This window comes from Protopterus annectens, chromosome 4.part0 (assembly GCF_019279795.1).
Source record: "Protopterus annectens isolate FY-2018-M chromosome 4.part0, PAN1.0, whole genome shotgun sequence".
Classification (NCBI taxonomy): Eukaryota; Metazoa; Chordata; order Ceratodontiformes; family Protopteridae; genus Protopterus; species Protopterus annectens.
Window position 1 is genome coordinate 963,332,954 of NC_056733.1, and position 24,604 is coordinate 963,357,557.

The following is a 24,604-nucleotide window of genomic DNA, read 5'->3' on the forward strand; positions in this document are numbered from 1 at the left end:
GGAAGGAGAAAACTAGAGCATAACTGAAAACCCTTTCCAGCAGCAATATTACACTCCACCAGTGTCCTCAATCACCTCATTATCCCCAGACATAAGTCAGGTAGAGGCCTCAGAATGCTTAGGCAGGTCTACTAGATCATATGAATGAGGATAGAAGCTGATGGCTGCTGATAGTCATGGGGAGGCAAAAAGGACAGCAAAATAGAAATGGAGAATTATTCCTTTGTCCGATATCTAACAGAATTCCTGTTTCACTTTAGAGAGCTCCACTGTAACTCCCCTCAAGATATTGCATGGAAAGATGGTCAGGTTTTGGATTTAAAATTGCTGGGGTCTGAGGTAATCTCCCTCGTTGTAAATCAGTAATACCACAGCTTTTCAATCCAGGTGAAGAACATGTCCATATGCTAATGTATATTGTTTAACATGGCTGCTAGAGCATTAGGCAGGTTTTTCATGATTCTTGTAGGAAAATTTTTTTTTTGCGGGGGATCCACATGATTAGCCCAATAACTCCCTTTCCTGCACCCAATTGATCTATTATTTCAAACTTTGGGGTGAGATCCCTCCAGCCCATTCATTCCCCTGGAGGGACATGGAGCAGGTGCTAAAGAGTGGACCAGTCTGCAGATCCTGTACAGTGTTCTATCCCTATCTGAGCCCTGCAGTAGCTGCCATGGGAGGTGTGTGCTTCCATACATACATAATCTCCTGACCAAGCAGCACACATCTCGCAGTGCAAAACCTCAGGGCTTTTCATGTTGTCAGCAATTCACCTGCATTTCAGCAGGTGTCACCACTATCAGCAATTCATCTGCATCTCAGCAGGTGTCATCACTGTCAGCAATTCACCTGCATTCCAGCAGGTGTCACCACTGTCAGCAATTCACCTCCATCTCACCAGGTGTCACCAGCGTCAGTAATTCACCTGCATTCCAGCAGGTGTCACCAGTGTCAGCAATTCACCTGCATTCCAGAAGGCGTCACCACTGTCAGTAATTCATCTGCAATCAAGCAGGTGTCACCACTGTCAGCAATTCACCTGCATCTCAGCAGGTGCCACCACTGTCAGCAATTCACCTGCAATCTAGCAGGTGTCACCACTGTCAGCAATTCACCTGCATCTCAGCAGGTGTTACCACTGTTGGCAATTCACTTGCATTCCAGCAGGCATCACCACTGTCAGCAATTCACTTGTAGTCCAACAGGCATCACCACTGTCAGCAATTCACATGCATTCCAGCAGGCATCACCAATATCAGCAATTTGCCTACATTCCAGCAGGTGTCACCACTGTCAACAATTCGCCTGTATTCCAGCAGGTGTCACCACTGTCAGCAATTCACCTGCATCTTAGCGGGTGTCACCACTGTCAGCAATTCACCTGCATTCCAGCAGGCATCACCACTGTCAGCAATTCACCTGCATCTTAGCATGCATCACCACTGTCAGCAATTCACTTGCATTCCAACAGGTGACACCACTGTCAACAATTCACCTGCATTCCAGCAGATGTCACCACTGTCAGCAATTCAGTTTACCTTCATATGTGCAAAACTGGCAGTTACGAATTATTGTATGTGCGACTTGTATTTGTGAATATACAACCGCAAATTTTGAAAAATGTCAAAATCATATAGTGGAATATTTTTTCAACATTTTTCGAACTACACCACTGTGACCGAATTCCCATGCTTCCAAACAGAGCAAAATCAATCAAACCTTAAAAGTACTGCAAACATCCAATGAGAGATCCACATAACTGTGCCATGATCCCAAAGCAGCCATTCAGTGATTAGATATGCTTTCATATGAGGAGCATATCCATGACATCACCATTAAATAACATGCCTGACATGTAAAGTATAGCAACGTCTGTATTCCTATGAGAAAGAGCAATATTTTGCAACCAACTTGACAGCTCTCCTAGCAGTGAACTCAGTCCTTTTAGCCAGTAGATTAGTAAAGGTAGATTCTTTGTCAAGCAATCTTCTCCTTTTTGGGGAGGAAGGCAGACATAGCAAGTGCCTACGCATTATATCATCCACATGGTTCTGCTGCAGCTGCACTGCATGTACAGTATTTTCTTCCCCATTAAACTATGTAGTCTCCTGTGCCAGCGCTCTACTACACTCGGACTATGATGGTATCCCATTCCACAGGCTTCGTGTTGGTTCCAGAAGGAGCTATCGAACGAAGGGGCACTCTCTCTGATGTATTCCCATGCATACAAAACCTACGCGGCCTGCCACAGATGTATGTTCCTTTAAAAAAGGTGCACAGCGGCTTACCCTCGGCTTCAGTTTCTGCAATGGTACTACTAATATCCGCAGCTGCAACAAACACTGGCGCTGCTGTTTCCTCGCATAACATTCACAAAGACAGATTACTGTCAAAGTTCCCTGCCAAGTGCAATTTCTGAATGTTCCTCCACACTATCTGACAGAAATGAAACCAACAGCCCTTGGCTAAGGTATTGGGTAGATGCTTCCTAATAGAATTCACTGCAGCATGTTTGAAATCTGTCAAAACCATGTTAGGCAACAAACTGAGATCATTTTCATTGCACAATTACAGTATTAAACCCCAAAATGTGTCATAACACTCTTCAGTTTTACTGGGCAGAATCCCATACACCACAGGTACCACCTTTTTGCTCAAACCACCATTCAGTGCACAGTGTAAGGTATATATTTGTCTGCATTCACTTGTGCTGATAGGAAAGGTGCCATCTGCCATTATGTATTCTGACTCACATCATACTCAAATTACCCTTGTACTTATCACAACAACATTGGTGTCACTAGGCATATCTGTGCTATGTTTTATAATAAATGAGCCACTCTTTGATGGTAGCATTTCTGCAGTCAACTCCCTCGGGGAACAGAAATCCTTAAACACGGCCACCTTTCCATAGGGTACCTCTGCCTCCCAATGCTTTGTTTCAGGGCACTAGTATTTGGTAACTCATTTACCATGTCCGCTGATGTCCCAGCTAGCACTTCTGTAACTATCTTGCAGGGGTCTTCTACACACTGCTCTGCACGACATTTGAGTTGATCTTTCACTCTCATTACCTCCCCCTGTAACACATCAGGTGCATGGTAATGGGGGCTGCGCTTAACCAGTCTATAGCTATTTATGTCAGATTCCATTACACATCTAGCCTTACATCTTTCTGTATTTTTACGTGTACAACACCAGTACTGCTTAACTTGTACACACTTCTCCTGGCAGTACTGATACCCATCTACTATTAGCAATTCCCGTCCCTTTTGAGTCCTGCTTGTACTGTACACAGTATTCAACGTACCAGGCGCATATTCCTGTGAATCACCTTCCCCAGCCTGAAAGACATTTAACAGCACACTCACTATTCTGTGGAACAACACTAAATCACACATATAAGCACTTACATGACAGGTATAATGTCATTAACTTTACATTCATATACGTCTGCTTCGGCTTTTTCCCTGCCACAATTTAAACCTACTACATGAAACAGCCTCATTACTTAATGCAGTTTTGTCATATGGCAATATATTGCACTTTGAATGCATACTTCTTTGAGAAGTTTTGCTTTCAGATATCACGACCAGGTTACCTTTTTTACATACCACAGGCAGCTTACTATCTACAGAGATTCATACCTCCATATTTCCACAGTTATCTGGTTCACAGAGTAATCCTGGATAAGGGAATACACACTGTAAACTTGCAACAACTGCTACAGGTACCATGAAGTCTAACACAGAATACAGAAACTACATATTTACGTATGTGACCGTACTTAAGGTCGTACTCATTTTATTCGAATGTTAAATGTGCGAATTGTATGGCATATTCGACCTTTAGTCATTCGCACATAGTTTGAGTTTCTCAAATTTTGAAAAGGGACTTTCGAACATAGTATATTCATCTGAGTGTGATTCGCTGTTATAAAGGTAAAACCAACAATTCACGTGCACCTCAGCAGGTGTCACCAGTGTCAGCAATTCACCTGCATTCCAGCAGGTGTCACCACTGTCAGAAATTCACCTGGAATTAGGCTTACCACCTGTCCCACTTTGCGAGGGACAGTCCCTCTTTGGGCAGTTGTGTCCTGCAAAAAAATTGAAAAAATCCCAAATGTCCTGAGATTTTAGGAAAAAATATTTCCTATATTTGATGTAATAGTTGCATAAAACAGTTATTCTGTATATGAGACACCTAAATGTTATAAGAATCAGAATAAGCAACTAAAATGCTACAAGAATAAGCTTTTATTTTGGAAAAAACGTGAAGTCCTGTCATTTGTACTGGCCGTGGGTATGTTTTGCCCTGCAAAATCTGATGTTTGTACCAAAAATGTCCCACTTTGGGCATTTGAAAAGGTGGCAACCCTACCTGGAATCCAGCAGGTGTCACCACTGTCAGCAATTAACCTGCAGTCCAGCAGGTGTCACCACTGTCAGCAATTCACCTGCAAGCCAGCAGTTGTCACCACTCTCAGCAATTTACCTGCATCTCAGCAGGTCTCACCACTGTCAGCAATTCACCTGCATTCCAACAGGTGTCACCACTGGCAGCAATTCACCTGCATTCCAATAGGTGTCACCATTGTCAGCAATTCACCTGCATTCCAGCAGGCGTCACCACTGTCAGCAATTCACCTGCATCTCAACATGCATCACCACTGTCAGCAGTTCACCTGCATTCCAGCAGGTGTCACCACTGTCAGCAATTCACCTGCATTCCAATAGGTGTCACCACTGGCAGCAATTCACCTGCATTCTAACAGGTGTCATCATTGTCAGCAATTCACCTACATTCCAGCAGGCATCACCACTGTCAGCAATTCACCTGCATCTCAGCATGCGTCACCACTGTCAGCAATTCACCTGCATTCCAGCAGGTGTCACCACTGACAGCAATTCACCTGCATCTCAGCAAGTGTCACCACTGACAGCAATTCAGGTCTATATTAAAAGCCAGAAAGGCTGTAACATCGAAGCTATGTACATCGACACATAAAGGTCGATGTACATAAACATCAAAACATGTAAATGGCAAAAATCAGAACTCTGAATGTGTTTGTGTCATGATCGTGGGGATAAGGAAATATATCCTTTTCCCCAATGTAGTGCAGTCTCGGAGTTGGTATATTTAAGTAGGGGGGTGTGGGGCATGCAGGGGGGCTTGCCCTCCTGCAAAAGTGGGTTCATTTCTGTTTTTAATGTTAGTGTTAACGTACCTGTGAGGTGTTCTTTGTTGATGTAACACGTTCGGTGTTGTGATTTTCACCGATTACGTGTTTCACTGTTTATGTACCTCGACCTTTATGTGTCAATGTACATAGCTTTGATGTTACAGCCTTTCGGGCTTTTAATATAGACCCAGCAATTCACCTGCATCTCAGCAGGTGTCACCACTGTCAGGAATTCACCTGCATCTCAGCAGGTATCTCCAGTGTCAGCAATTCACCTGCATTCCAGCAGGCGTCAGCAATGAGTGAAACAAGCTGCTTCCTTCAAAGTAGGATGGGACAGCTGGAATTGGCCACTCAGTCCCATCCTCATCCACTTGGTCCCTGCAGTGTGTGTTCCACTAGTCAACAACAGGTCATGTGAGGCGCACTCAGGGCTTTATCCCTCCATGCCACAGGGTGTAAAGCCATCAGGTATGTTGTCTGGATGCCTAAAATTCCAGTTGTGATTTTACTTGTGACAGCTATCATATTTATATCATATCTGTAGTTATATAAACAGTGCCTCCCCTGGAATTTATAGCACTTTCACATGTCTTTGTTTATCATGAAGTCTGCACAAAATTATCTTTCTAATGCATTTATTTTGGCTTGATACAGGCTAATCAGTTTACCATTTGTTGAAAATATTTCTCATTCACACCTTTCTCTCTCTGACACATTTCTAATGTTAAGTAAAGCCTTTGGAAATCAAATTCATTGATATATTCATGGGAGTTGATCAGAAAAGGAAGTTAAAATTGCAGTAACTTGAAACTAAAGTAGTAACTCTTTCTTTGTCTTTCTGTGATGCCACTAAAGTTATTATTCTTGTTGTTGTTAAATTTGCCTACTTATTTGTGTCTTAGCAGTATGTAAATATAAACATAAAAAATATAATACCACAGAACTCATTGCTACTATCCCGAGAAGATTTATTTGGGTCACTTATTATAGTACCCCACTCACATGTTATAATTTTTATTTATTGCATCGCATTCATTTACTATATCATAATTTCCATTAATAAAATCAAGGGAGGATGATTTTTCATGACTGAGTTTGACTTTATTAGAGTTAAAGATGATGGTGTTTTGATTTGTGTTAATTATAATGGGTACGACCATGGGTGTAAAGCAAAAAGATGCTACATTTGTCAATATGATATCCTGTATTCATAGCTGAATGGACTTAATTCATTAAACCCCAATGATGCTTCTAGACATTTATTTATTTATTTATTATCTTTTCTTTACTGGGCACAGGTCCCATTTTCAGTGGAGGCCTGAAGAGAAATGCTCCACATAAAATACGTTTACAACAAACAACAATCAAAATTCAACATGTTAAGCATTACTTTGCAGGCAGTATTGAGACAAATAGTAAAAAGATTTATTATATACTTTAGAAGTTATATAATTTTATATTAACATGTAATAGCTGGAGATCCAAGAGCAATGCTAAGGCACAGAAGGGATAGGATCCCACTAGAGCAGGAACAGAAAATAGGGGAGCAGGAAGGGTATAAGGAGAAACAATAAAAAAAAAAAAGAAATAGGAAAAGTTCTGATGGTGGAGAGGTTAAACAAATGCAAAATCAAACAATGCAACCATTGAGAGGATGACATGTGTCAAAGGAAAAAACTTCAAAGACCAATACACGTAAGGTTCAGTTAAGGCACTTTAATTTACTTGCAGCAAGGAGATAAAAACATGCAAATATAAGGATTTGTCTAACTACTAACAGGAAGTATGTTCATTCTTATACTATTTTACAAGACATGGCCTTCTAAGCTGACGTAATCAAATACAACTTTCAGTATTGTTCTATAGCAGATGTTACTCAGATTTTCTGCTGACATGACTAGATTTGTGAGAAACTTTTCAGAAAAACAACCTGGCCTTGGTGACCATTAATCCATTTACAAACGTCTATTGTACAGTGTTACTTTCAAGGTACTTTTCTAGTTCAGATACAAGCAAATGCTGACTGCAATTCATATTTTCAAGCAGGCTTTGTACTAATTATCTGTAACTTCTACAGCTGTGTATTTTCTCATGGCACAGCGGAACTTCTTGTCTAAGTTTCATACAAGTAGTATTGCTCTATTCATTATTTTCCTAACGCAAGCAGAAATCACCTGCTTCTCAGTAAATTTCCAAGGCACAAGCAAGATTTTAGCTAACAGTACAAGGTCAGAAAGTAAGTGCAGTTTGTACAGATTTATGCAGTATGAAATAGAATAAATGTGTTAACCCTTTTCAAGCTCTAAATGCACTAAGCATATTGCTAATACACACATTAATACATATTTTTCTAACATTTCCCCCATTGATACTTTTATTCTACTTTCAAGATAAGCATAAACAGTTTGTTTTCTTCTCCTAACCTCTTCCACTCAGGATTTGAAGTTAAGAGAGTCATTCAGTTTAAACTTATGAAAGCTTTTTAGTCTTTTAACAGTTCTTCAAATTCAGTACTTTGATATAAGGTTTCAGAAACTGAAATGTCTATAAGGTCTTTAATCAGTCTTTTCATGCAGGGGATACCACAACAAACACATACTCCCAGTAGGAGCATACCTACACAAATGGCAATCAGGATGTTCATTAGGATGGTACCCCAGCCCCCAAACCATTTCTGGAAAAAGTCCATCAGTGGGTTTGGGCCTGGTTTGGTCATGGCCGACACTTGCTGAATTACCTCAAGATGATTGTCTATCTCATGTTTATGGTCAGGAATATATGAACAGCATTCTTCTTGGATTAAAGTGCATGTACCACCTCTTGACGCTAGGGTGAAGTCGAGAGCCATGCGGTTTTGGAACACTACAGTTCTCACAGCATTCAGTTCATCAGTCACCAATTCGAGAGCAGAAAAAGTTGCGTTGCTCATTACTTTGAGAAGTTTTGACAGTTTTCTCAGCTCCCAGATCGATTTCACTGCTCCATATGCTGGTAATATGCCTGCCCACGATATAACGCTATCACTCAAGTCCATGTGTGTCAGTCCTTTGCCTAGAGAGTGATGGTCTTTCCAACGCACATCGATTTGTCCCACTGGATTTACAGGTTTCTTGACGACTTCTCAGACATTTCAAATTTTCCCATGAGGCAAAACTGTAGTGTGTCTTATGGCCGGAACCAGGTAACCCAAAAAACAACTGCCGGACCAATTCTCAGGTAACCATTTGTATGCCTTTCTGCCACACACAAAATAACAGTCCTCTACTTTAGTAGTAACCTTGCTATGAATGTACACTCGCCCTGCATGAAACATTTTTCTATCTATTGTAGACAGCTGTTTATAAAGAACAGAATTATGTTTTACTTCATCAAGTGTTTTGTGCATCAATCCAAGAAATGAATCATAGTTTGTATTACAATAAAGATCTACATTGTTACCTTTAGTGTAACATTTATAAGGAACAGTCACATTGCAATTGCTCCAACCCACCTGAACAGTATCATTTTTATAAAAACACACAGTTCCCTTTTGTGGAACAGACAAGTGCAATGCTATTTTATCTTGTGCAGTAATGGTTGAGGTATCATAAATCAAGTTCTCCCAGGTCTCATTGACCCCTAGGGGGACTGTAGTCATTAATAACCCCCGTATGCTGTCGGCAAAGCTGTGCAAATCCAGCAATTCGAAACATTGAAAGTCTCAGCATACACATATTTAATTGCCTGGTAAGTGTTAAAGTTTGGATGCCAGTTTATGAGTAACGCTTCACGTTTATTCAGTTCAGTCTGCGTGGCTGGGAAAAGAAAAGGCCACAACAAAAAGGTTATTGTCGCAAATACAGTTAACAGGATAATTATGCAATACTTCTGAGGAAAGGGTTGTTCTGCATTCCTGTTTCTTCTGGACTCTATCATTTTTGCTCTTGGCATGTAACAAGATTTTTGTCCAGTTTAAAGTTTTAACTAATTTACAGTGTGTCAGGTGGATCCAGGAGGCACACTCCGCAATTTTAACTGCAGTGGGTGTTGATAAAAGCACTTGATATGGACCTTCCCACTTCGGAGACACCCCATTCTTCCTCTTAACTATCTTCAGCCAGATCCACGCTCCAGGGGGCACTGCCACTTCTGACGGTCTGGTTCGTTCTTTATCTGAAACAAAATTTAACTGCAACAAATGTTTAGAATTTAACAAATTGTGCATATACTCTGCTAATGTACTGTCAGCTTCCTGGTCTGCGGGCATGAGAGATTTCCACTGAGGTATATAATAAGCCCTTCTAAAGAGCTTTTCGAAAGGAGTCAATCCTTTTGCATTCGGAACAGTTCTCATGCTCAACAGTGCCAGGGGCAGACAGTACACCCAGTTTCTCTGCGTTTCTGTTATTAATTTTCTTAGCTTACTCTTTAAAATCCCATTATGCCTCTCTACTAGCCCTGCTGATTGTGGGTGATACACACAATGATTTTTTAGAGAAATACCAAAATGTTTACTTAACTGCTGTATGGTCTGATTCATGAAGTGTGTGCCTTTGTCACTGTAGATCCTTTCCAGAATGCCGAATCTAGAGATGATTTCTTTAAGAAGCACTTTGGCCGCAGTCATAACGTCTGGATTTTTAGTCCGAAAGGCTTCCACCCATCTGGAAAGCATATCTACAATGACAAGACAATGCTTCTTATTTTCACATTTATTCAACTCTATGAAATCCATACAGATAGTATGAAATGGATACGGTGGTGTAGGGAAACTCCCTTGCTTGGGCTTTAACGCTTCTTGTGCATGATGTTTATTACAGATGTGGCATAAAAAACAAAATTTTTTAGAGTAGTTTGTAAATCCGTACGTCGTGAACACTTGGTTCACCAGCTGTACCATCCCCCCTGTTGAGACATGGCACTGCCCATGGCATATCTAAACAAATTAGATGGCAATATCGGTTTTCCTTCTTTAGAGATGTACAGCCCCTTTTAGAGAATTGCTCCTCATTTTACCCATCTTTGTTTTTCAGTTTGCATAGTAAGTGTCTGCATTGTCTTTAACATTTCTAAGTCTAAAATCTCAGAGGGTTGTAGTTCCTCATTCAAAAGAAATACTTCTGAAGCTGCCTGCTTTGCAGCTGTATCAGCTCTCGCATTACCTTTTGAAATCCTGTCCTGTTGCTTGGTATGAGCTGTGCATTTACAAATAGCTACTTTCTGAGGTAACCGAATAGATTCTAAAAGATCTAAAATAAACTGTCCATGACTTGATTGATTTGCCAGTAGATGTTATCATTCCTCGATTTTTCCACTGTTGCGCAAAAATATGTACAGTAGAAAAAGCATACTGGCTGTCAGTAAAAATGTTCACACATTTGTCCTTTGCTAAGGTACATGCCCGTGTCAAGGCAATCAATTCTGCTGCCTGTGCAGATAAACTATGTGGTAAAGATTTCGCTTCTATAATGTCTGTGTCAGAAACTACTGCATATCCTACTAGGTTCTGTCCTGCAGGACCCCTTTTGCATGAGCCGTCCACGTAGTATGTCACCTCGGCATCATCCAAGGGAACATCCGTAAGATCTTTTCTAGGCAGTGTCTTTTGCTCAATCACCTGCAGGCAGCTGTGTGGTGTGCCATCTGCAGGGGTTGGGAGCAAGGTAGAAGGGTTCAAAGTCGTACATCGTTCAATTGTCATATGAGGTTGGCTCAACAATATAGTCATACAGGAAAGATGCCTAGCAGGGGAAAGATATGCTACCTTTTCTTGCAGTAAAATAATCATGACTGCATGAGGCACTCTCAATATGAGAGGGTGGAACAACACTACTGAGGCCGAAGCCTGTACTGCCATTGCAGCTGCAACTACTGCTTGTACACAGTGAGGTAAAGACCATGCCACTGGGTCCAGTTGTGATGAATAATAAGCAATAGGGCATTGCTTGTCCCCATGCTGCTGTGTTAACACTGATGTCATATAACCTTGCTTACAATCTACAGTTTGGAAAAAACATTTATGATAGTTTGGTAATCCCAAAACTAATGAGGATGCTATTAACTGTTTCAGTTTGCAGAAAGCAGATTCTGCTTCTGGTGTCCATTGTAACAAATCCTGTGCTGCCATAGGCTTTTTATAAATCAGGTTAGTCAATGGTGCATATTCCAAGGCATAGTTTGGAATCCAACTCCGACAAAAATTAGTCATACCCAGGAAGGACATCATTTCCTTCTTGGTAGTGTGTTTTGGTGCTTGCAAAATCGCTATTTTTCTGTCCTCATCTAATGTTCTACCTTGCTTGGATATTACATATCCTAGGTATTTAACTTGTTTTTTCCAAAGCTGCAGTTTATTTTTGTTTACTTTATGTCCTTCAGTGGCTAAAAATTGTAATAGCGCTATGGTATCTTCTTTACAGTCTTGCTGGGTGGGGGACGCCAGCAGGATATCGTCAACATAAAGCAAAATCTGACTACCTCTTGGTGGGGTAAATCCCGCCAAGTTGCTTGCCATTTCTTGTGAGAATATTGTTGGACTTTCACAATACCCCTGTGGTAGTCGCGTATATGTATACCTTTTCCCCTGAAATGTGAATGCAAACCAATGCTGGCTGTCGGGGTGTATCGGTATCGAAAAGAACGCATTGCTGATATCTATCACAGAAAAATATTTCTGTTGAGGTTTTAAATCATTCAACAGGGTGTGTGGGTCTGGCACCATAGGTGCCCTTGGTATTACTGCATCATTTACAGTTGGATGTGAGTTGCTCTATTACAGATATATTGTGTACTATCTCAGGTACGGATGGATGTAAGTTACTCTATTACAGGTATAGAGTGTACTATCTCATGTACGGATTGGATGAGAGTTACTTTATTACGGATATATTGTGTACTATCTCAGGTATGGATGGATGTGAGTTACTCTGTTATGGATATAATGTGTATTATCTCAAGTGTGGATGGATGTGAGTTACTCTATTTTGGATATATTGTGTTCTATCTCAGGTACAGATGGATGTGACTTACTCTATTACAGATATATTGTGTAATATCTCAAGTACAGATGGATGTGAGTTACTCTATTATGGATATATTGTGTACTATTTCATGTACGGACAATTTGAGTTACTCTATTATGGATATATTGTGTACTTTCTCAGGTACGGATGGATGTGAGTTTCTTTATTACAAATATACTGTGTACTATCTCAGGTATGGATGAATGTAAGTTTTTCTATTACAGATATATTGTGCACTATGTCAGGTACTGATGGATGTGAGTTACTCTTCTATGGATATATTGTGTACTATCTCAGGTATGGATGGATGTGAGTTACTCTGTTACGGATATTTTGTGTACTATCTCAGATTCGGATGGATATAAGTTTTTCTGTTATGGATATATTGTGTACTATCTGCTGTGTTCCTGAACCCAGGTGGTAGTCGCCATAACAGGGTGTATCACTGTGTTTACCCTGGCGAACTAAAACTAAACCCCTACTGAAAAAATAATTCCGTGCTTTCAAAAACAACTTTTAACTCCGCGAACAGTACGTTCACCCATTTCCAAAGGATCCCAACAAGGTGTATCACTGTGTTTACCCTGGCGAACTAAAACTAAACCCCTACTGAAAAAATAATTCCGTGCTTTCAAAAACAACTTTTAACTCCATGAACAGTACGTTCACCCATTTCCAAAGGATCCCAACAAGGTGTATCACTGTGTTTACCCTGGCGAACTAAAACTAAACCCCTACTGAAAAAATAATTCCGTGCTTTCAAAAACAACTTTTAACTCATGAACAGTCGTTCACCCATTTCCAAAGGATCCCAACAAGGTGTATCACTGTGTTTACCCTGGCGAACTAAAACTAAACCCCTACTGAAAAAATAATTCCGTGCTTTCAAAAACAACTTTTAACTCCGCGAACAGTACGTTCACCCATTTCCAAAGGATCCCAACAAGGTCTCGTACGGCAATACTATGCTATACACTGACTAATGTATTTAAGCAATCCCTGGGATCACTAGCGCTCTGGGATCAGAACGCAGCAGCAATAACTCCCTATTTAAACCTATAAAGTTAACCTTAGCGTTAAAAAATTTGGTACTTAACATAATTGGAAGTGCCTTGCAATAGTATAACACTGACACTGTAAGAGGCAAGCGCTAAACATTAAAGAGTGGTATAAACATTAAAACATTTGAAAATTTACCATCTCTTAGGGGTGGAAGAAACCCGCTCATACCTCTGACGTATGAGAAGTTACAAAGTTACCTAGGTGTACCGCCATTTCTTATGAGTCACTGCTGTGTTCCTGAACCCAGGTGGTAGTCGCCATAACAGGGTTCGTATGCTATATTGTTTGACTTTAATTTAAACATATTTCTGTGAATATCTTAGCGACTCTTAGCGGACCTATTGTAGTTTTATTAGGGTACCGTCTTTCAACTGAAAAGTGGTTGCTTTAGAAATTAGAAGGCAGCGTGCATAAACATGTTTTGAGCAACTCAGTGCTTTCAATGTTAACATTCTGCTATCTATCATGATATTATTTCAGACTAGCAAAGTGACTGTTTCATACTAGAAGAAGTTCTAAATGTAGCATATATTATTCTTTAAGTAGTGTTAACTTGTATGCATATGTTAGCTATTTAGTAAGTGAAGGAGCTAACGGGATATTAACCTGGAACTTTTACTTGAAACTGCATATTTGACTTTATCTGCTTTTGCGACTAGTCCTGATTCCTGTATATGCTTTTTGTTTTATCTGTTTCTAGGTGTATCACTGTGTTTACCCTGGCGAACTAAAACTAAACCCCTACTGAAAAATAATTCCGTGCTTTCAAAACAACTTTTAACTCCATGAACAGTACGTTCACCCATTTCCAAAGGATCCCAACAAGGTCTCGTACGGCAATACTATGCTATACACTGACTAATGTATTTAAGCAATCCCTGGGATCACTAGCTCTGGGATCAGAACGCAGCAATAACTCCCTATTTAAACCTATAAAGTTAACCTTAGCGTTAAAAAATTTGGTACTTAACATAATTGGAAGTGCCTTGCAATAGTATAACACTGACACTCGTAAGAGGCAAGCGCTAAACATTAAAGAGTGGTATAAACATTAAAACATTTGAAAATTTACCATCTCTTAGGGGTGGAAGAAACCCCGCTCTGCCCCCATATCCCACCCGCCCCCAGTATAGCTAAATTTATAACCAACTAACCACTCCCCTACCTCTATCTCGTTATCCAATCAGTTCTTTGACTTTAAAACTCCTCCCATTCACCCTCCAATAAGTTATCTAATACAGAACTCTATTACCCAAAGAAAATGAAGCCTAGTATATCCATCACAACTAAACTAACGCAAAAAATTGTACTGTGTATCCTACTTCTCATTATTAAACTTTACCTACTAACTAGATATGAAGGACAGACACTCTCAGGTTCTTATTACCCCAGAAGCCAAACTAGTACCTCCTCACCCTCTAACTGTCTCCATAGTCATACTACCCATCTGCCTAGTAAAATATACCACCCCACTCACCATAACCCCTCAAACTTAACCCAAGATTCACCAAATCCAAACATGAACTTAAACTATTATTTAAACTCATTAGACTATTAGACTACATAAGAAAAATATTATCATAGATGGGGATATCCATCCAAATCCAGGCCTCACACCCCCCACAACTCTAAACAACCAACCACTTACCTCACCAAATTCCCTTCAAATATACCACTTAAACATAAGAAGCTTAAATAAGAAGGTCCATGATATGCATGCCCTCATAGCAATGTACCTCCCTGATATAATGTGTCTAACAGAAACATGGCTAAAACAAGGGACCAAAGATAATGAGGTAATACCACCAGGCTATAATATATTTAGAAATGATCGACAGTCTAAAAGGAGGTGGCGTTGGTGCTCTATAAGAACACACTGAATGTCACTATCAACTCCCTCAACCACCTCAAATTTCAAATGCTGAAATAATAGCACTAAAACTAAAATAAACAATGACAAAAATATTAATCTAATTGTGACCTATATTCCCCCCGGAGACAACTCTGACACACTAGAACACATCCTTAGCTGGCTATCAAAGAACTATCCCCAAGAAACCATTATCCTAGGAGATGTTAACATAGACTGGACTAAATGCTCCTCAGAAACCAATACTACTCATATTAACTTACATGGATTTCACCAACTAATATCTTCCCCTACCGAATAGGTAATAGTAAGCAAAAAGAGAGCATCCTGGACTGGATCCTCATCAATAGTCAACCACACACATATACAGTAGGGACCCTTCCAAACAACCTTAGTGACCACCTCATCACCTATATCAGGAAATCAAAGGCTATAGACTCTAATCCACCAATGTATAGGCTAGTCAGAAATAAGAAATATTTTGACCTCAATAAATTTCTGGTAGAACTTCAATCATTTAACTGGGCACCCCTTAAACACCTCCCCTTAGAGGAAGCAGTACTTCTTTTTAACACAACATTCCTAGCCATACTTAAGTCACATCGCCATTAGATCAATTCGAGTAAAAACCAGAATTGCACCCTGGTTAACAAAAAATACCACTTCTCTAATGAAACTTAGAAACAAAGCATGGAGCATATGGCGATCAACCAAATTAACCTCGGACCGCATTAAATTCCAACAACTAAGAAATGAAACCAAAAATGCAACGTTATCTGACAAGAAAAATTTTTATTGCCAACTACAAAATAAACACCAAAACAATCCTAAAAATTCTGGTCTGGATTGAACAATCTTCTCCACCCAGGTAAATCCTCCACACCCACCCCAAAACAACTAAGCGACAAAACCCCAGAAGAAGTAGCCAACTCCTTTAACAACTTCTTCACTGACATTATACAATCCCTAGCTAATCAACTACGGATACCACTACTATAAACACAGACAACTCCCAACATTCTCAATCCACATTCAAATTTCAGCCCGTCCCTACCTCCTTTATAAGATCCTTACTAAAGAAACTAAAACCAACAACACTCTCTGCAGATCTACTCGGCTGAATATCTACAGATAGCAGCAGATGCCATTGCTCTCCCTATCTCGATACTTATTAATAGAACAATAACAGAATCTAAAATACCATCTTTATGGAAAATATCCCATGTCATACCTCTCCACAAAGGTGGCCTATCTACCGAACTATCAAACTATAGGCCCATAGCTATACTGTCACCACTAGCCAAAATCATGGAGAAGTGCATACACAAACAACTTCTTCACTATCTTATCCACAACAATTTACTAACCAACTCACAACATGGCTTTAGACCCCACCACAGCACTACCACTGCTCTTCTCTCTTTTACCGATACTATCAATCACAACAGAAATGACAGAAAAATATCTTCAGCACTGTTCTCGACCTATCAAAGGCCTTTGATATGGTGAACCACCAGATCCTCTATCGTACACTAGATAACCTACAACTTGATAAACAAGCTCTAGACTGGTTTATAGGCTATCTCACTGATAGGAAACAAGCCGTCCTCTGGCAATCAAAACTCTCTAAACTCTTACCTAATACCATAGGGGTACCCCAAGGATCAATACTGGGGCCTCTCCTTTTTACTATCTTCACAAATGACCTGTATAAAGCCATCCCTGAAGCCATCTGTATTCAATATGCAGATGACTCCACATTAATTTGTTCCGACACATCCCCTGTTAACCTACTAGCAAAAACTCAGTCCTGCTTTATATCAGTAGAAAATTGGCTGTTAGAACGTAAATTGATCCTGAATCCAAACAAAACAAAATTACTACTATTTCATCCCATGAAAAAGATCACACCTCTATCCTTTTCTATCTACTCCAAAAATGGGACTATCATCTCCCCAGACCCCTATACCAAACTATTAGGAGTCTCTATAGACAACAAACTCAAATTTGATATACATATTAACCAGACCATTAAAAACGTTAACAAAAAACTAGGATCTTTTTATCGGATCAAATCATTTCTAACTCCTATAGCAAAAGCGACACTGGCCCGCTCACATCTTCTCTCCACCCTCCTATATGCCTCTCCCATACTTACTAACCTCAACACATCTGAACTAAATAAACTAGAACGCTGCTATAATAATATTGCCAGATTTGCCACAGGAATGCCTTACAGAACACATCACTGTATTAACCTAATTAGCCTAGATTGGATTGAATACCCTAACCTTCTAAAACAGACCCAACTTATAGAAGCATTTAAAATCCTGAACCAACCTGATAAAACACCAGCTCTGAATAACCTAATCATACCCTACAATAACCTCAGTAGTTTGCGTTCCTCAAATAAACTTCTAGTTCAAACAATCAAAGCCAACAATGTAGGAGGCGACTCACTCTTACCAATACCATTGGAAAAATATGGAATTCCTCCTCCTAGCCTCACCTGTAACACCTCTTAATTCTTTCAAAAAAACTACATCTCCATTTAAGAACAAACTGGCTCTGTCAGTGCTCCAATCCTGACTAATCCTTTCTCCTTTCCATATAGATCTTCCCCCTTGGGCCCCCTCCTTTTTGTTATACTTTTTCTCATCTCCTCTTAACTAAAGAAGTTTAGTCCTCAATAGGAGAATTAGTACCCTGGAACTTGTGTTGATTTTTTGCATATTCATTATTGTATAATATTTTTACTCTTTTAATGTTTATTATTGGAATATTATTACTTTTGTATGAGTGTAATCAATTGTATTATCTTTATGTATTAATTACTGTCACTGTGGAGCTTTTCTCCCCGGGCCTCTGCTGAAAATGGACATGTAATCCAGACGGACTATCCCGGTCAACAAATGTAAAATAAAATAAAAATAAAATAAATAAATATCTCAGGTACGGATGGATGTGAGTTACTCTGTTACAGATATTTTGTGTACTATCTCAGGTAAGGATGGATTGAGAGTTACTCTTTTACAGATATTCTGTGTACGATCTCAGGTAATGATGGATGTGAGTTACTCTATTACTGATATATTGTGTACTATATCAGGTGCAGATGGATGTGAGCTACTCTATTTTGAATATACTGTGTACTATCTCAGGTACGGATGTGATGTTAGTTACTCAATTATGGATATATTGTGCAGTATCTCAGGTATGGATGGATGTGAGTTACTCTATTATAGATATATTGTGTACTATTTCACGTACGGATGGATGTGAGGTACTCTATTATGGATATATTGTATACTATTTCAGGTACAGATGGATGTGATTTACTCTAATATGGATATAGTGTGTACTATCTCAGGTATGGATGGATTTGAGTCACTCTATTAGAGATATATTTTTTACAATCTCTGGTATGGATGGATGTGAGTTACTCTATTATGGACATATTGTGTAGTATCTCAGGTAGAGATGGATGTGAGTTACTCCATTATGGATATATTGTGTACTGTCTTAAGTACGGACATATGTGAGTTACTCTAGTACAGATATATTGTGTACTATCTCAGGTATGGATGGATATGAGTTACTCTATTATGGACATATTGTGTAGTATCTCAGGTAGAGATGGATGTGAGTTACTCCATTATGGATATATTGTCTGCTATCTCAGGTAAGGATGGATGTAAGTTACTATATTACTGCTATATTGTGTACTCTCTCAGGTACGGATGGATGTGAGTTACTCTGTTACGGATATATTGTGTACTGTTTCAGTTACAGATGGATGTGAGTTACTCTATTACAAATATATTGTGTACTAACTCAGGTATGGATGAATGTAAGTTACTCTATTACGGATATATTGTGTACTATCTCAGGTAAGGATGGATGTATGTTACTCTATTATGGATATATTGTGTACTACCTCTGGTAAAGATGGATGTGAGCTACTCTATATATTGTGTACAGATGGATTTGATTTACTCTATAATGGATATATTGTGTACTATCTCAGGTATGGATGGATGTGAGTTCTTTTACGGATATATTGTATACTATCTCAGGTACAGATGGATGTGAGTTACTCTATTATGGATATATTGTCTACTGTCTCAGGTACGGATGGATGTAAGTTACTCTATTCTGGATATTTTGTGCACTAGCTCAGGTCTAGATGGATGTGAGTTACTCTATTACAGATATATTGTGTAGTATCTCAGGTACAGATGGATGTGAGTTACTCTATTACAGATATATTTTGTACTATCTCAGGTATGGATGGATGTGAGTTAGTCTATGACGGATATATTGTATACTATCGCAGGTACTGATGGATTTGAGTTACTCTATTACAGATATATTATGTTCTATCTCTGGTATGGATGGATGTGAGTTACTCTATTACAGATATATTGTGTACTATCTCAAGTGTGGACAGATGTGAGTTTCTCTATTATGGATATATTGTGTACTATCTCAAGTACAGACAGATGTGAGTTACTCTAGTATGGATATATTGTGTACTATCTTAGGTATGGATGGATTACGGACATATTGTGTTCTATTTCAGGTATGGATGGATGTGAGTTACTCTATTACGGCTATATTGTGTACTATCTGAGGTACAGATACATGTAAGTTACTCAGCTATGGATATATTGTGTACTATGTCAGGTACGGAAGGATGTGAGTTAGTCTATTACGGATATATTGTGTACTATCTCAGGTACTGATTGATTTGAGTTACTCTATTACAGATATATTGTGTTCTATCTCCGGTATGGATGGATGTGAGTTACTCTATTATGGATATATTGTGTACTATCCCAAGTGTGGACGGATGTGAGTTTCTCTATTATGGATATATTGTGTACTGTCTCATATATGGATGGATTACGGACATATTGTGTACTATTTCAGGTATGGATGGATTTGAGTTACTCTATTACGGCTATATTGTGCACTATTTCAGGTACGGATGGATATGAGTTACTCTATTATGGATATATTGTGTACTAATTCAGGTATGGATGGATGTGAGTTACTCAATTACAGAAATATTGTGTACTATCTCAGGTTCGGATGTATGTGAGTTACTCTATTTCGGATATATTGTGTACTATCTCAGGTAAAGGTGGATATGAGTTACTGTATTATGGATATATTGAGTACTAGCTCAGGTACGGATGAATGTAAGTTACTCTATTACGCATATATTGTTTACTATCTCAGGTACAGATGGATGTGAGTTCCTCTATTATGGATATATTGTGTACTATCTCATGTATGGATGGATGTGAGTTACTCTATTACGGATATATTGTGTACTATTTCTGGAACAGATGGCTGTGAGTTACTCTGTTACAGATATATTGCGTACTATCTCGTATGGACAATGTGAGTTACTCTATTATGGATATATTGTGTACTATCTCATGTACAGGTGGATGTGAGTTACTCTATTACAGATATACTGTGTACTATCTCAGGTACAGATGAATGTGAGTTACTCTATTAAGGATATATTGTGCACTATCTCAAGTACGAACAATGTGAGTTACTCTATTATGGATATATTGTGTACTCTCTCAGGTACAGATGGATGTGAGTTGCTCTATTACAGATATACTGTGTACTATCTCAGGTATGAATGGATGTAAGTTACTCTATTACGGATATAGTGTGTACTATCTCATGTACGGATGGGATGATAGTTTATTGTGTACGATCTCAGGTATGGATGGATGTGAGTTACTTTATTACGGATTTATTGTGTACTATCTTAGGTATGGATGGATGTGAGTTACTCTATTATATATATATATATATATATATATATATATAGATATATATATATATATATATATTTCAGATATATTGTGTACTATCTCAGGTACAGATGGATGTGAGTTAGTCTGTTACGGATATATTGTGTACAATCTGAGGTACAGATGTATGTGAGTTACACTATTATGGCTATATTGTTTATTATCACATGTTCGGATGGATGTAAGTTACTCTATTATGGATATATTGTGCACTATCTCATGTACGGACAATGTGACTTACTCTGTTATGGATATATTGTGTACTTTCTCAGGTACGGATGGATGTGAGTTACTCTGTTACAGATATATTGTGTACTATCTCAGGTACAAATGGATGTAAGTTTCTCTATTACGGACATATTGTGTACTATTTCAGGTATGGATGAATGTGAGTTACTCTGTTATGGATATATTGTGCGCTATCTCAAGTGTGGACGGATGTGAGTTACTCTATTATGGATATATTGTGTACTGTCTTAAGTACGGATATATGTGAGTTACTCTAGTACAGATATATTGTGTATTATCTCAAGTATGGATGGATATGAGTTACTCTATTATGGATATATTGTCTGCTATCTCAGGTAAGGATGGATGTAAGTTACTCTATTACGGCTATATTGTGTACACTCTCAGGTACGGATGGATGTGAGTTACTCTATTATGGATATAATGTGTACTGTTTCAGTTACAGATGGATGTGAGTTACTATATTACAAATATATTGTGTACTAACTCAGGTATGGATGCATGTAAGTTACTCTATTATGGATATATTGTGTACTATCTCAAGTACGGATGGATGCATGTTACTCTATTAAGGATATATTGTGTACTACCTCTGGTAAAGATGGATGTGAGCTACTTTATTACGGATATATTGTGCACTGTCTCAGGTACGGATGGATGTGAGTTACTCTATTACGGACATATTGTGTACTATCTCAGGTACAGATGGATTTGATTTACTCTTTTACGGATATATTGAGTACTATCTCAGATACGGATGGATGTGAGTTACTCTATTATGGATATATTGTGTACTATCTTAGGTACAAATGGATGTAAGTTACTCTATTACGGATATATTGTGTACTATCTCAGGTAAGGATGGATGTGAGTTACTGTATTATGGATATATTCTGTACTATCTCAGGTACAGATGGATGTAAGTTACTCTATTATGGATATATTGTGTACTATCTTAGGTACAAATGGATGTAAGTTACTCTATTACGGATATATTGTGTACTATCTCAGGTAAGGATGGATGTGAGTTACTCTATTATGGATATATTCTGTACTATCTCAGGTACGGATGGATGTAAGTTACTCTATTACGGAAATATTGTGTACTATATCAAGTACGGATGGAAGTGAGTTATTCTGTTATGGATAAATTGTGTACTGTCTCGTGCAGATGGATGTGAGTTACTCTATTACAGATATGTTGTGTACTATTTCAGGTATAGATGAATGTGAGTTACTATATTACAGATATATTGTGTACTATCTCAGGTACGGATGAATGTAAGTTACTCTTCTGGATATATTGTGTACTATCTCAGGTACAGATGGATGTGAGTTACTGTATTGCAGATATATCGTGTACTATGTCAGGTATGAATGGATGTGAGTTACGCTATTATGGATATATTGTGTACTATGTCCAGTACGGATGGATGTGAGTTACTCTATTATGGATATATTGTGTACTATCTCAGGTACAGATGGATTTGAGTAAGTTTATTACGGATATATTGTATACTATCTCAGGTACTGATGGATTTGATTTACTCTATTACAGATATATTGTGTTCTATCTCCGGTATGGATGGATGTGAGTTACTTTATTACGGATATATTGTGTACTATCTCAAGTGTGGACAGATGTGAGTTTCTCTGTTATGGATATATTGTGTACTATCTCAAGTACAGACAGATGTGAGTTACTCTAGTATGGATATATTGTGTACTATCTTCGGTATGGATGGAATACGGACATGTTGTGTACTATTTCAGGTATGGATGGATGTGAGTTACTCTATTACGGCTATATTGTGTACTATCTCGGGTACTGACAGATGTAAGTTACTCGGATATGGATATATCGTATACTATCTCAGGTACAGATGGATGTGAGTTAGTCTATTACAGATATATTGTGTACTATCTCAGGCACTGATGGATTTGAGTTACTCTATTACAGGCATATTGTTTCTATCTCTGGTATGGATGGATGTGAGTTATTCTATTATGGATATATTGTATACTATCAAGTGTGGACAGATGTGAGTTTCTCTATTATGTATATATTGTGTACTATCTCAAGTACAGACATATGTCAGTTACTCTAGTACGGATATGTTGTGTGCTGTCTCAGGTATGAATGTATTATGGACATATTGTGTACTATTTCAGGTATGGATGGATGTGGGTTACTCTGTTATGGATATAATGTGTATTATCTCAAGTGTGAATGGATGTGAGTTACTCTATTACGGATATATTGTGTACAATCTCAGGTACAGATGTATGTGAGTTATTCTATTATGGATATATTCTGTATTATTTCAGGTACGGATGGATGTGAGTTGCTCATTTACAGAAATATTGTGTACTATCTCAGGTATGGGTGGATGTGAGTTACTCTATTACAGATATATTGTGTACTATCTCAGGTACAGATGGATATGAGTTACTCTATTATGGATATATTGTGTACTATCTTAGGTACGGATAGGATGTGAGTTACTCTATAATGGATATATTGTGTACTATCTCAGGTACGGATTGATGTGAGTTACTCTATTACGGATATATTGTGTAATATCTCAGGTACAGATGGATGTGAGTTGCTCTATTACAGATCTATTGTGTACTATCTCAGGTACGGATGGATGTAAGTTACTCTATTACAGGTATAGTGTGTACTATCTCATGTACGGATTGGATGAGAGTTACTTTATTACGGATATATTGTGTACTATCTCAGGTATGGTTGGATGTGAGTTACTCTATTACGGATATATTGTGTACTATCTCAGGTATGGATGGATGTGAGTTACTCTGTTATGGATATAATGTGTATTATCTCAAGTGTGGATGGATGTGAGTTACTCTATTACAGATATATTGTGTACAATCTCAGGTACAGATGTATGTGAGTTATTCTATTATGGATATACTGTGTACTATGTCAGGTACGGATGGATGTAAGTTACGCTATTACGGATATATTGTGTACTATCTCATCTCCCGAGAGCACCCCAGCACTACCAGGTTATACCTCATACCATGCTTTTCGGCCCCAAAACTTGGACCGACCCACAAAAGGAGGGGGAGTATCAATATTCGTCAAAGATACCCACACCTCCAGGTTGGTGGCACAGCACGAAGCATCAGAGACTATCCATGTGCAACTAACAGTGGGTAAAACTGCCTTCCAGTTTATAGCCTGCTACAGACCACCCTCCCTAACCCAGGAACCCCACTCAGCCTTCATGAGAACACTGGAAAATATAAAGGTCTCTCCAAACACCATTATATTGGGCGACTTCAACTACCCAAACATAGACTGGGAGCATTACTCTAGCTCCAACACCCTAGCCCAAAGGTTCCTAGAATTTATAAACTCAAA